Source organism: Cavia porcellus, unplaced genomic scaffold (genome assembly GCF_034190915.1).
Source record: "Cavia porcellus strain 051 isolate PalLab524CR breed Dunkin Hartley unplaced genomic scaffold, mCavPor4.1 scaffold_27, whole genome shotgun sequence".
Taxonomy (NCBI): Eukaryota; Metazoa; Chordata; class Mammalia; order Rodentia; family Caviidae; genus Cavia; species Cavia porcellus.
This window is the reverse complement of record NW_026947510.1, coordinates 34,715,675-34,728,929: the sequence shown is the minus strand read 5'-3', so window position 1 is coordinate 34,728,929 and position 13,255 is coordinate 34,715,675. Positions and strand designations below refer to the sequence as shown.

At 33.6% G+C, this 13,255-nt stretch overlaps 1 pseudogene; it reads left to right on the top strand.

Moving 5' to 3' along the window:
• The first annotated feature begins 12,137 nt into the window (after positions 1-12,137).
• Positions 12,138-12,996, top strand: LOC100722261 (small ribosomal subunit protein eS1-like; annotated as a pseudogene).
• The last annotated feature ends 259 nt before the right edge of the window (positions 12,997-13,255 follow it).

Genomic DNA, 13,255 nt, shown 5'->3' with positions numbered 1-13,255 from the left:
TAGAAAGAACAAACATTGTGAAAATGGCCATTCTCCCAAAACTGTTATACAGATTCAATGCAATCCCAATAAAAATACCTACAACATACATTATAGATCTAGAGAAATCACTCCTAAAATTCATCTGGAAAAAGGAAGAGACCTAGAATAGCAAAGGCAATTCTAAGCAGCAAAGGCAAGGCAGGAGACATCACAATCCATGACTTGAAGATATACTACAAAGCAACAGTAGTAAAATCAACATGGTACTGGAATCAAAACAGAGCCGAGGATCAATGGAATAGATTAGAAGATACAACCACAACTACAAACACACTCAACCACCTTATCTTTGATAAAGGAGCCAAGCAGGTTCACTGGAAGAATGACAGTCTCTTTAGTAAATGGTGTTGGAAAAACTGGCTCTCTATTTGCCGAAAAACTAAAACTAGACCCATGCGTATCAACATGTACTAAATTAAAATCTAAATGGATCAAAGATCTGAATATTAAAACAGAAACACTAAATCTATCAGAAGACAAATTGGGTAGATACCTTGAAGACATAGGGGTAGTTAGAGAATTCATGAACAGGACTCAAACCACACAGGAAATACTTCCCAGAATCAATAACTGGGACCATCTCTTATTAAAAAGTTTCTGCATGTCAAAAGAAATCTCCAGCATAGTGAAAAGAAAACCCACAAACTGAGAAAAGATCTTGGTGAACTCCCCTTCAGACAAGGGACTTTTGTCTAAAACATATAAAGAATTAAAAAAACTCAGACCCCCAAAATTCAAAGATCCAAATCAAAAATGGGCATCTGAGATGAATACATGCTTCTCAGATAAAGAAATACAAATGGCAAATAAATACATGAAAAAATGTTCATCATCATTGGTCATTAGAGAAATGCAAATTAAAACCACACTGAGATACCATCTCACTCCTCAAAGAATGGCCAGGATCAAGAAAACCAACAACAACTAATGCTGGAGAGGCTGTGGGGAAAAAGGAACTCTCCTACGCTGTTGGTGGGAGTGTAGACTGGTACAACCTTTGTGGAGGTCAGTCTGGAGTTTTCTCAAAACGCTGGGATTGGAAGTCCCAATTGTTCCAGCTATTCTACCTCTAGGCATATTCCCAGAAGAACTGAAAGCATCATACCACAGTGATATATATTCACCTATGTTTATAGCAGCACAATTTGTAATCGCCAGATCTTGGAAACAACCCAAGTGTCCATCAACTGAGGAATGGAAAAAAAGGTATGGCATTTCTATACAATGGAGTACTACTCAGCTATAAAGAAGGAATCACATTGAGATATTTATCAATAAATGGGCACAGCTTGAAACCATACTCATAAGTGAAATAAATCAAACTCACATGTATGAATACCGAATAGTTTCCCTAGTGTAGGAAATGATTCAAATATATAAAAGTATGTGGTAATCGTGATTCCCCATTATGTGGCCTTGAAGCCTTATAAAATTTTCACTTAATTGGAATGGCTTTATTCTGGGCTGCTTGATATTATTGCCTACGATGAAATGAACAGCTATTTTGAAGAAAACAAGACATCATAATAGCTAGTGTTGATTTAATACCATCTTGTTTTGAAGCCCCACCAAACTATGCCTCTTCTGTCTCCACTGGTTTTATCATGTTTTGTCTTGCTGGATTTTATTATATGTGATAGTATAAACAAAAATTGTTATAGGCAAAGAGACAATATAGAAACCATTGTTCGTTTTCTGTTAGCTGGTTCTAAATAGTCTACAATGCTTTCATCCACTTGAAGGGCTTTACAATGTCTTGATATGTTTGATGCGATAGTATATAAAGTTATATTCAAATATTTCAAGGAAAAAGACACTATGGTAAATACTATTAAGTCGGGTTATTTGGTGGTGAAGCACTAGGCTGTTGAAACTGTCATGCTTTGACCTGTATTGTTATGTTGTTGTGTCCTCTTTTTTTTTTTTCTTTTTCTTTTTTTTTTTTTTTTTTTTTTTTTTTGCCTTTTTCCTTTTTATTGGTACTGGGGATCAAACTCACGACTGCCTGCTTGCAAGGCAGGTGCTTATGTGACTGACCTAAATCCACAGCTCCGTTATATCCTCTTTTATCTCAATCTCTCTCTTATTCATTAAAAAAATTATTTAATTATTTTTATTACTTTTTTAACTAAGGGGAAAAAATCAAAAAAATTAGCAGAACATATTCTAGTAACTTTTTTGATTTCCTATTATCTTGATTTGAAATATTGTAATACTCCCACTATCTTGTTTTGACTGATTAGACTCTGTTCCGTTCTGTATGATAGGATCAAGTTTGAGGGTATAGGCAACTACTTTGAAGGCAATAAGATTCACTCAGATGTCCATTCTGGTTTGACTATTATCCTCTTTTGAAGTCCTGTAATGTTTACAATGTGTAGGCCTTATTGGTCTTGTTCTCTACTGTTTTGTTCAACTTTATAATACCTAATGAGATAGACAATTCTTCTTAAGGATGCAAGAGGCATTATGGTAACCATTGTTGATAACCTTGTACTCTGTTTTACATCATGTGCTATGTCTATCCTTGGTTTTGACTGACAGCTTTGTTTTGTCATATTTGATTTTATTCTCTTCCAAAGAAAAGTAATAAGAACTATGGGAGTAATAAAACCCAAAATGTGTAAATTTTGTTGTAATAAAGCAAGGGGAAAAAAAGTGCTCTAAAGGATACAACAGCAAGTGTGTTTAGGGGTGTTAAATAGATGACCATATTATTGTTTTTGATTGGATCATTGAACACAACTGTTTGCAGTCTCACTGAATGTCCACTTTGTATGTGTTGATCCTGTGACTTGAACCTCTATCTCTAAGACGATAATGTGTAATCTATTAACTGGTCATCTCTTCCTGTGTGTGTGTCTGTGTGTGTGTTTTGTTTTGTTTTGTTTTGTTTTTTTGTAGTTCTGTATTACTTGTACCCTTACACTGTTTTGTTTTGTTCTGTTTTTTCTATTTTTCCTTTTAAATAAAATTTTTAAAAATATATATATAATTTAACTGAAAGAGGGTTTATGGACTGAAAATCAAAGATGAAAAAACAATGCTTTGTGTGACAGAGAACCAGAAAAAAATAGTAGCAGCTTGGCCATCACCTGCAGATTGGTTGGAAAGACATGACACTTTTATACAAAGAACTACTCAGCTATAAAGGAGGAAAACTTTGAGACTCTTGTAGGTAAATGGATACAACTTGAGATTCTGCTCAGGGGTAAAAAGGTTTAGAATCACTTACGTGAATAGCGGATGGCTTCCCTAATCTAAAAACTAAAGGAGTTAGTGGGATACAAAATGTACAATGCACCCTGTGAAAATGAAAGTAGAGTAATTATCTAAAAAGGAAGGCAGTAGCCATTGTTAAAATCCTCTGTCATCATTTGAAAACCATATTGTTTTCATCACTCTGTTTACTTTGGTTATATTCTATTCCAGTTTGTCTACTTGTACTCGATTTGATGGCATGGACAGCTATTCCAAAGGTAACAAGATATACTATGGTAACGATTTTTTATTTCCTCCTAACTTAATTTGAATCCCTGTATTGCTTTGCCTGTCTTGTTTTGGCTGATTTTATTTGAATATGTTTTGTCTGATCATTGTCTTGTTTTGATTCATTTTATTCAAATCTGCTTTGTTTGATACTATCAAGTGTGAGGGTATAAGCAACTACTTTGAAGACAATAAGATTCACTATGCTACCCATTCTGTTTTGACTATTATCTTCTTTTGAAGTCCTAAATGTCTCCAGTGATTCATTTTTATTGATTTTGTTCTGTACTGTTTTGTTCAGTTTTACTATGCCTGATGATATGGGCAATTCTCTTGAAGATAATAAGAGGCATTATAGTAACCATTGTTGATCACCTTTTATTTTGGTTTTAAGTCATGTACTATGTCCATCCTTTTGTTTTGACTAATCCCATTTTGTTTTGTCTCATTTGGTTTTATTCTCTTCAAAAACAAAACAATCAGTAGCAGTGCACCTGCCTGGCAAGTGCGAGGTCATGAGTTCAATTTCCTTTACCAAAGAAAAGCAGTTAAAAATGTGTAGGACTGATAACCATATTACTGAGCTTTTGTTCGATCACAGAGCAGAAGGGTTTGTAGTGTCACTTTATGAATGTCATTCTAAATACTTTAATTCTATAACATGAACAGCTATTTCTAAGATGACAATGTGTAACTTATCAACCAGCAATTTCTTACCGTTTGTTTTTCTGTAAGTTTGTATTATTTCTACCCTTTTTTTATCTCCATGTATTCTTTTGTTTCCTTTTCTTTAAATAAAAAAAGAAAAGCAGTTAATAATTCTTCTGCAATTGTAAACATAACAGAAAATAAACAGTAGGAAAATAATCCCAGTGAAATAAAATGTTGATGATGTTGTTGGACAGCATCTTGCCAAAGAAAAATTTTGTGAAATGAAAGATAATTTCAAAATATAATCAATAAAAATGTGTATGATACCACTGAATCTTCTCAGATTATAAAAATATTTTACATATCACAAAATTTTTAAAATTTTGTAGTATAGATATTGTGTAACTGTATAACACATGAAACATAAATTTTAATATTTCAAAACATTTCTTCCTATATATACTATTTAGTGGGTATATTGATTTATACACATATAACATGGGATGTTTATATTATTGCAAATATAGTGTCAAATCTTTCAATATTCTTTGAAAGTAAAAATAAAAACAGAAATCCTAAAAGAAATCAATTAAGGTGAATTAACAAAATGTAGGGAGGAAATAAAAATGTAATTACCTATGTAATTTTATTTGCTTTATAATACAAATACCAGGCTGGGGATTTAGCTCAGCGGCATAAGCACCTGCCTTGCAAGCAGGTAGTCATGAGTTCAATCCCTGGTACCAATAAAAAGGAAAAAGACAAAAAAAAAATAAAAATAATACAAATAACTTCTAAGATTCAAAATAAGTTTCCTTTATTATTTCAAAATATTGATGATGACAATGATAACTTACATGACATAAATATTTCATTTTGATTTTAATTGCTGTGGGTAATTAGTAGCAATGTTTCTGGAAAAATAATATGGGTCAAGAGACTTGAAGATTTACCCTTTGAGCAATAACTCCTTTAAATGTACTTTATATTAAAGCAATAAGTGAAAAGAAAATCTGTGTGCTAAAGAGATTACACCTTTTTTACAAAGCAATAGTGGTATGAAAAACAGTCTTAATCCAATAAGAAATGTTTTTAAGTAATACTAATAAAATTACATACTATGTACCTTATAAAATCCATAGTTACAATACTGCTTATAATGAAGATATAGTCTTCTTTAAAGAAAAATATCTAAAATGTAAAACTGAGGTTGTGAATGCAGCACTTACCTAGCATGCATGAGATGCTTAATTCAATAGCAAAAAAATAAGCTCACAAAAAGTAAATAAAATATAAAGCTGAGAGGATTTTAGTATAGTATACATATCATTTTTATTAAAATGGGATTATAGATTTATAGAAGAAAGTAGGAAAAGGCTTAAAATAGAGTAAGATATTTATGAACTGTATAATTATGGAAAATTTCTATAGTCTTCTTTTGTACTTTATTTCCACCCATTTTGCTCAAATAGAAACATAGATCACTTGTTTTATTTTGTTCATAAGTAAGAAGATTATTTCCAAATAAACTTATTCATTAAATTAGGGCTATTTTCCTCTCAACTCTTCATCATTTAGCATAGCGCATGGTACACAGTAAATGTTTAAGGAAGATTCTGGAGTGAATGACATCCCTTCACTTACTGAATGTTATCCTGAGCATTCCATTAATGAATTATATAGGCAAAAAACAAGCAATTTTAAAATATCCAAATGGCCAATACAAAATAAATTACTAAGGAAATTTAAGATATTTATGATTTAGAAAGACTAAGCATTTTGCCCAAAATCATATTTTTGGCAACCCTGTAGAAAGAGCTAGCATGCTGTCCATAGAATTGATCCCCTGCCTTAAAATATCTTAGTAGTTTGCCATTTAATTACCTTGTAATTTGAAGCCACTTGACTTGAACAACTATCAAATAACAATAAAATATATAATTATACACCATTTTTTCCAATAAATATTTTCTGTAATACAATGTTAAATTATAAGGTGAATCTTAGTTACTTCATGTATTTTTCCCACTTAACTGGGTTTTATTTAATTACTTTTTTCTTCCTGATTATCAATACATATGAATACCCAGAAAATAAATTTGTAAATATAAAAATGGATTACTTTTGACATAGTATAATCCTATTAGAAAACCATTTAACGTGTCCCATTACATTTAACTTCAAGATAAAGAAATAATTATTTGGATAATTCAGTTAGATAGCACTCAGTATAGTTGTCTTAAAAAAGAAATAAGTAGTCCTCAAATATCTGATAATTCAAAAATCATCACCTACATAGTAAATATTTTTGCACACTCTTATTTGGTTCCATTATTCTCTTTGCCTCTAAAATAAGGTTAATTTGAGGTTCTACTCTGAATGATAAATTCAGTTGTATCCTGAAATAATTCAAAACCCTCTTAACTTTCTACTCTGCTTGCCAAATTCTGTGGACATTGTGAGAGGGAAGGCCTAGGTCCCACAACCACAGTGCCCTATATTATCATCTTGTCCATGCTACCGGTTTTCACTATCTGGAGAATAAGCTTAGTCTGGAACCCAGCAAGGTTGTGCTATGTCTGCTTGCTTTTCACATCTGCTTGTTGATGGTACAACTAACCAGCAGAGAATTTTTCAGAAGAAAGCCATCAATGATAATATGATATTCAATATTCCCACAGTTTCCACTGGAGTCAGTTGTCGCATTTTCTATTACACTGTGTATCCCACCAAACCCATAGAGACTAAAATCATAAGTTTTGGGGTGCTTAATGGAGCGATCAACACTTTAGTTTTAATAGCTAACATAAAGCTTGAAGGATGGGAAGAATGATCGTCTTAGGGTCTCATTAAAGTAGGAAACAGTTGAAAACAAAATTTTAAGAACTGTAAAAAATTGTAAAAGTTAAACACATACCTATATTCTGAGTGGCATGATTTACAATGTTTAGTAGAATAAAGATGAATCTGCAGGTGTTTTTATTGTGATAAAAAAATAAAAGCAGAGGAATGCCAAACTGTATCCAAGCACTGTCTTTTTAACAATACAGTATAATGGTGATAACAAGAGATTCAGAATATTTGATAGATTATAACAAATATAAATACATACAATATTGGTTGAGTGATTCAAAATTAGCAATTTCCACTTCTTTCTTGTCTTCTGTTTCAATTGTCTGAGCAAACAGACTTTTTCTTTAGATAATGATAATTTAGACAGAAGCAGATATAGAACAGCTTAAAATGTTTAATGAGTCTGAATATAGGATTTTTAAAGCATTGAAGTCAACATCACTTTTTCCATTAGTTGAAACCACAACTTGTCAAACCAGTGTTTAAAACTTATTTAAGTCAGTAAGAAACACATGCTCAATTAACCCACAAAAAAGTGCTTGTAAGAAACAAAAGCATTTTTTCCATACCAACCACATTGATCTGCACAAAGTAAAGAGCTTCCAATGTGCTGATAGTTTAAATTTTTTTAATTGTTTAAATTCTTTCAAATTTTGTTTAGTCAAGGTTTACAAGGGAATAGATTTAACATATGATGCATAATTTATAGGGTTATTTTATGATATTCAGCCGAAAAGTCAAATGCATGAGTGCAAGAGATCTGTCCATGCACTAGAGACCCACAAAGTCCAGCTGAGGGCCTGGATTCTATGGCCATGTCCTGTATGATTACACCTGAAGACCTAGAGCCCAAGGCCTTCAGGCTCACCTTGAATTCACTAAGGCCCCCAGGCTGGCGTTGAACTTGCAGTGAGCCTCGCAGTATTTATCTGGCTTCATGCTCATAGAAAGCATGTTAGCTTCCCCACCTGCCACCCAAAACCATTACAAAAGAAACATCACCAATCATCACAGTAGGTACAATAGTGAAAAAGGTTGGGTGTGCAAAAGTTATCAAAATAGGACTCAGAGACATAAAGTGAGCAAATGCTGCCTGTTAAACTTTCAACCTGCAGAATCTTCAGTAGCTGCAAAGCACGGTAAAGCAGGACAGGTCTGCTGGAGTCAAAGGGGAAAACAAGCGCTCGAACTGTCTGTGCTTAGAAGTGTGGTGGAAGGCAGTTATGACAGGTTTATTCAGCGGCCCACCCAGAGTTGAAGACAGGTCTGCCATCTACTAATGCAGAATCTGAGGCTGCTGGGTCCACTGTACACTGATTTTCAGAATACCTTGAAATGTAACCCAGGCTGGCCTCAAACTCACAGCCATCCTCCTGCCACAGCCTCCAAGTACTAGGATTATCACACCTGGCCAGAATACCTATGGGAACCAGTGCTAAGATCACTTTCAGTGTTGTAGTCACTGCCTGAAACAATTTAATACAGGACACATAACTTACAGGATTACTTTACAAGTCTCTCAAAGAGTCAAATGCAAAAGAGTACAGGGAAGCTGTCCACACACTACAGACCCAAAGAATTCAGCTGAGGGCATGCATCCCACAGCAATGTTCAGCACAAGTCCAGCTGAAGATTTAGAGCCCATGACAGTGTCCTCCATGAGTCCAGCTGGAGGCCTAAAGCCCACAACAATATCTCATACAGTTCTGTACCAGATCAAGGATCTGAACTGGGAAGGTCTAAAGGTCAGGAGTGAAAGCTAGAAAGTCTGTACCAGAGCAAAAGGATCTGTGCCACCAGGCTGAGGGATCTGCACTGGAGCCAGGAAGTCACAGGCAAGGTAAGGACCAGAGCTCCCCTGAAGAAAACAGCCATCTTCAGCAACAGCAAGCACTAGAGTTCCTCTGTGGATGAGAGCAGCTGAGTTCCTAATACACAGGAAAACCAGCATCACAAGCTTCTCCAGGGACAACTTGCCATCTTCCCCTCTAATTCTCCTTTTGTACTGTTGGTAACAATCCTCAGCTGGGCCTTCCACACCCAAAATCACTCTGACTTATTTTGAATGGGTGTTCCAAGTTTACCAACAATTAATACACCATAAATATGTGGCAAGAATAATTAAAAATCAACCCCAATGTTATCAACATTATTTGTATGATTTTCAAAAGCAGTTTTCCAGGATGTCACATTCCTTTTTCCATCACCTATAAAGCAAAGCTGTTTTATCCCCTTCTAAATACTGATGGGAAAGCAATAGTTTGCTTTTGGCTTACTCTGTTTCTTTGCTAAGAACTGACTACTTTCAAAGAGTAGGTTTTTAACATAAAGACAATAATAAAATGTTCTAAAAATTCTTCAGGCAGTAGTGCCTTCTCCAAAACTCAAACATTTGGTTTATTTATTTTTTATCAGAGAAAAGAAAAAAGGGTAGAAATAATACAGAATTACAGAAAAATAAACAGTAAGAAATCACTAGTTGATAAGTTACATATTGTCATCTTAGAAATAGTTGTTCAGCTTACACAATTAAAGCATACAAAGTGACATTCAAATAGTGACACTGCCAACAGTTCTGCTCAATGATCCAACAAAAATTTAGTAATATGTTTATCAGTCCTACACACTTGTTTTTTCTCTTAAAGAGAGTAAGATTAAATGTATCAAAACAGAATAAAACAATTTATAAAGAAACAATTTAAAGAAATACAGATTTCAAAGCAAGTCCACTGGAGATCTTCACTGTCTATCTTATTGTCTCTAGTTTTCTTCCAATTAGTTGTCCCCATCTTCACACACATCGAATACATATTGCATATTATAGAACTAATCAAATCATTACAGGATGATAAAGGCTTTTTAGGTCTTCAAGACCTGACATTAGGGAAGTCAATAATGACTACCATAATGTCTCCATTCTCTTTGTAGTAGCTGTCCTTATCTTTATGTATGCTGAAATTGAAGTGAAGAGACTGGACTAATATCATTCTGAACAGTGAATAATAGTATTGCTAGATTTTATATCATAATGCTACAGAATTAGCATTGGGTTTCTTATTGTCTCTTCTTCAGAGTGTCTGTTCATGATATCATGCATTATATAATCTGTTCCTGTAAATAGCTTAGAAAGTTCTTCCCAGGTGTGAATTTCTATATGTGTATCTAACCTCTCTGTATCATAGAGAAAAACAGATCATAACAAGAGAACAAAACAAATTCCTAGAAAAACATGCAATGAAAAAGACACATAAGACCACAATACTAGGTCATTTACCGTAGTTACTATGCTTTCTCTTTCTTTTTTTTTTTTTTTTTTTTTTTTTTTTTGGTCTTTTTCCTTTTTTATCGGTATTGGGGATCGAACTCATGACTGCCTGCTTGCAAAGCAGGCACTTATGCTGCTGAGCTAAATCCCCAGCCCCCTATCTTGTTATTTTCAATAGACTTGTCCACATCATCAGGCTTACTACAGCTAAGCATAGTTTTATATAGCTATTTTTATAAAAACACAACTTTGAAGACATTGTAGGACTTGAAAGCAGTTAACAATCAAAACTGGAATGGATATCTTTTACATCTTGTCATCTTCAGAGTAGTTGCCTCTACGCTTAGACTTGATACTATCAAGCATACCAAATTTGAATAAAATCAGCCAAGGCAAGACCACAGTCTAACAAACCAGCTTCTAATAAGATCAGTCATAGTAAGACAATGTAAGAAATACAGGGTTTCAGTTTAAGTTAATAGGAAATTAAGGATAGTTACCATGGTATAACCTGCTATTTTGGGGTTAGATCTCTGTGTCCTCAAATCTAATATGAGTAGACAGACTGGAACAAAATAACCTTACTTTTGTTTAATATTAAATCAGCTGATATATATGTATATGTTTACATAATATATATATATACAGATAAGTAGTTTTAAGAAGAAAAAGACTTTAGAAGTATTTTGGATAAAAACTGAATCCACAACCCCATCACCTAATTCTCCTGTATTTTACAGCATGAACTATTTATTTGTTATCTTTCTATACATTTTTCCTTGCATTTGCTCTAAATAATGCTATGTTACTCTTTCAATATATATACATATATATGGATATATTTGAATATGTCTATATGGTAGATATTAGAAGGGATACTTGTTTGTCCAATAGTATGTACTTTGAAATCTTCAGTGATGTGAATATATACTTTGTACAAATGCTGTAAAACAGCACTTGCACTTATAATCACATACAGTAATGCCTTGGTTCACAAACTCTTCTCATGTATAATAGAAGTATTTGAAAAATTTTGATTCTATTCACAAACTGTATTAGAACTTATGGGGAAATTCAACTCAGTTCTTGACCAATTTGTTTCATGTCCTAGTGACTTTTCTCTCATTGCTGAGACAAAATATCTCACACACACAAGTTAAGAGATGACTGGTTTATTTAGCTCACATTTTGTAAAGGTTTCAGTCCATAATCAGCTGGCTGCAAGGTAGGATGGCTTCTCATGAAAGAATGGCTCATGTCAGGCAGAAGGCAGCAAAAGCAACAAGGGAGGGAAAAGACAAACTTTTTCTGTCCCAGGATGCTGGAATCATACTACTGGGATTAGGACAGTGCTGAACATATCAGTGTACTGATTTAATAATCAACCACCCTTAATCCTGGCATTGCACCATGAATCAGTCACACACTTTAGATTCAGCCACCTCTGAAAAAACACCTATAACTTCATGAAGCTTTGGGAGGACCTCTAGACATACAATCATGAAATTAATTAAATTCATGAACTGAGGTATATTTTTGAACTTTACTGATATTTGATATTACTATTTTAACAGGCAAAGTATTTTTTGTTGTTTTATTTAGTATTTTTAGTATTATCAGATAAAATATCTCTGTCATACATTTTTAAGGAAGACAGATTATTCATTTTTTGGTTTTCTTTTATCTATGACTATAGAAAATAATCTGTCTTAATTCATAGAAAAATCACTTTAGGATCTCTTCTTCTATAAAAAAAATAATATAAGCTCATATTTTCCCTTATTAACAAAAATCTAAAGGGTTCATCTTTGGCTCTCTGAGCAGCACCAGGGCAATAGGCAAGAACAAGCACCTTACAAAAGCCTGCAAAAATGAAACCAACAAGAAAGTAGTTGACCCATTTTCTAAAAATGACTGGTATGATATGAAGGAACTGGCCATGTTTGACATAAGAAATATTTGGAAAAACACTAGTCACTGGACTTCAAGGAACCAAAATTGCATCTGATGGCTCAAAGATCATGTGTTTGAAGTGAGCCTTGTTGATCTGAAGAATGATGAAGCTGCCTTTAGAAACCTCAAGCTAATTAACTGAAAATGTTCAGGGCAAAAGCTGCCTGACTAATTTCCACAGCATGGAGAGATCCCATAACAAAATGTGTTCCATATTTTAAAAATGGCAGACAATAATTGAAGTTCATGCTGATGCCAAGACTAGCGATGATTGTTTGCTTCATTTTTTTCTGTACTGGATTTACTTTTAAAAAAAAACTCAACAATCAGATATGGAAGAGCTCTTACACTCAACACCAACAGCTCCACCAAATCTGGAAAAGGTGATAAAAATCATGACCTGAGAGGTTCAGACAAATGGTTTGAAGGAAGTGATCAACAAACTGAATCCAGACAGCACTGGGAAAGACATAGAAAAGGATTGCCAGTCTATTTATCCCCTCCATCTTGTCTTTGTCAGAAGAGTAAAAATGCTGAAGAAGCCCAAGTTTGAACTGGGAAAACTCATGGAACTTCATGGTGAAGGCAATAACTCTGGAAAAGCTATTGAGGTTGAGAATAGAGCTAAAGCTGATGGATATGAACCAACATTCAAGACTGTGTTTAAAATCCAGATTTTTAATAAATTAATTTTAAATGAAATCCTATTTGCAGCCAAAAATCAAAAATGGTCAAATATATAGATGGCAATTGTATGTATGCCACAGTAACAAAAGTGACTGCCACCTTCTGCAACAAGTAGGTTTTATTTGTGAGAATGATGCTAGTCCTGATCTCAAACTAGGAGAAGACAATCAGCATGGTATAATTTCAATTCTTTTACATTTACTTATGGTTACTTTCTTTGCTACTATGTGCTCTCTTTCAGAAAAAGTTTTATGTACTGCTGAAAAAATTAGTATTCTGCTATTGTTGGTGGTATAATCTATACTTAGCTAATAA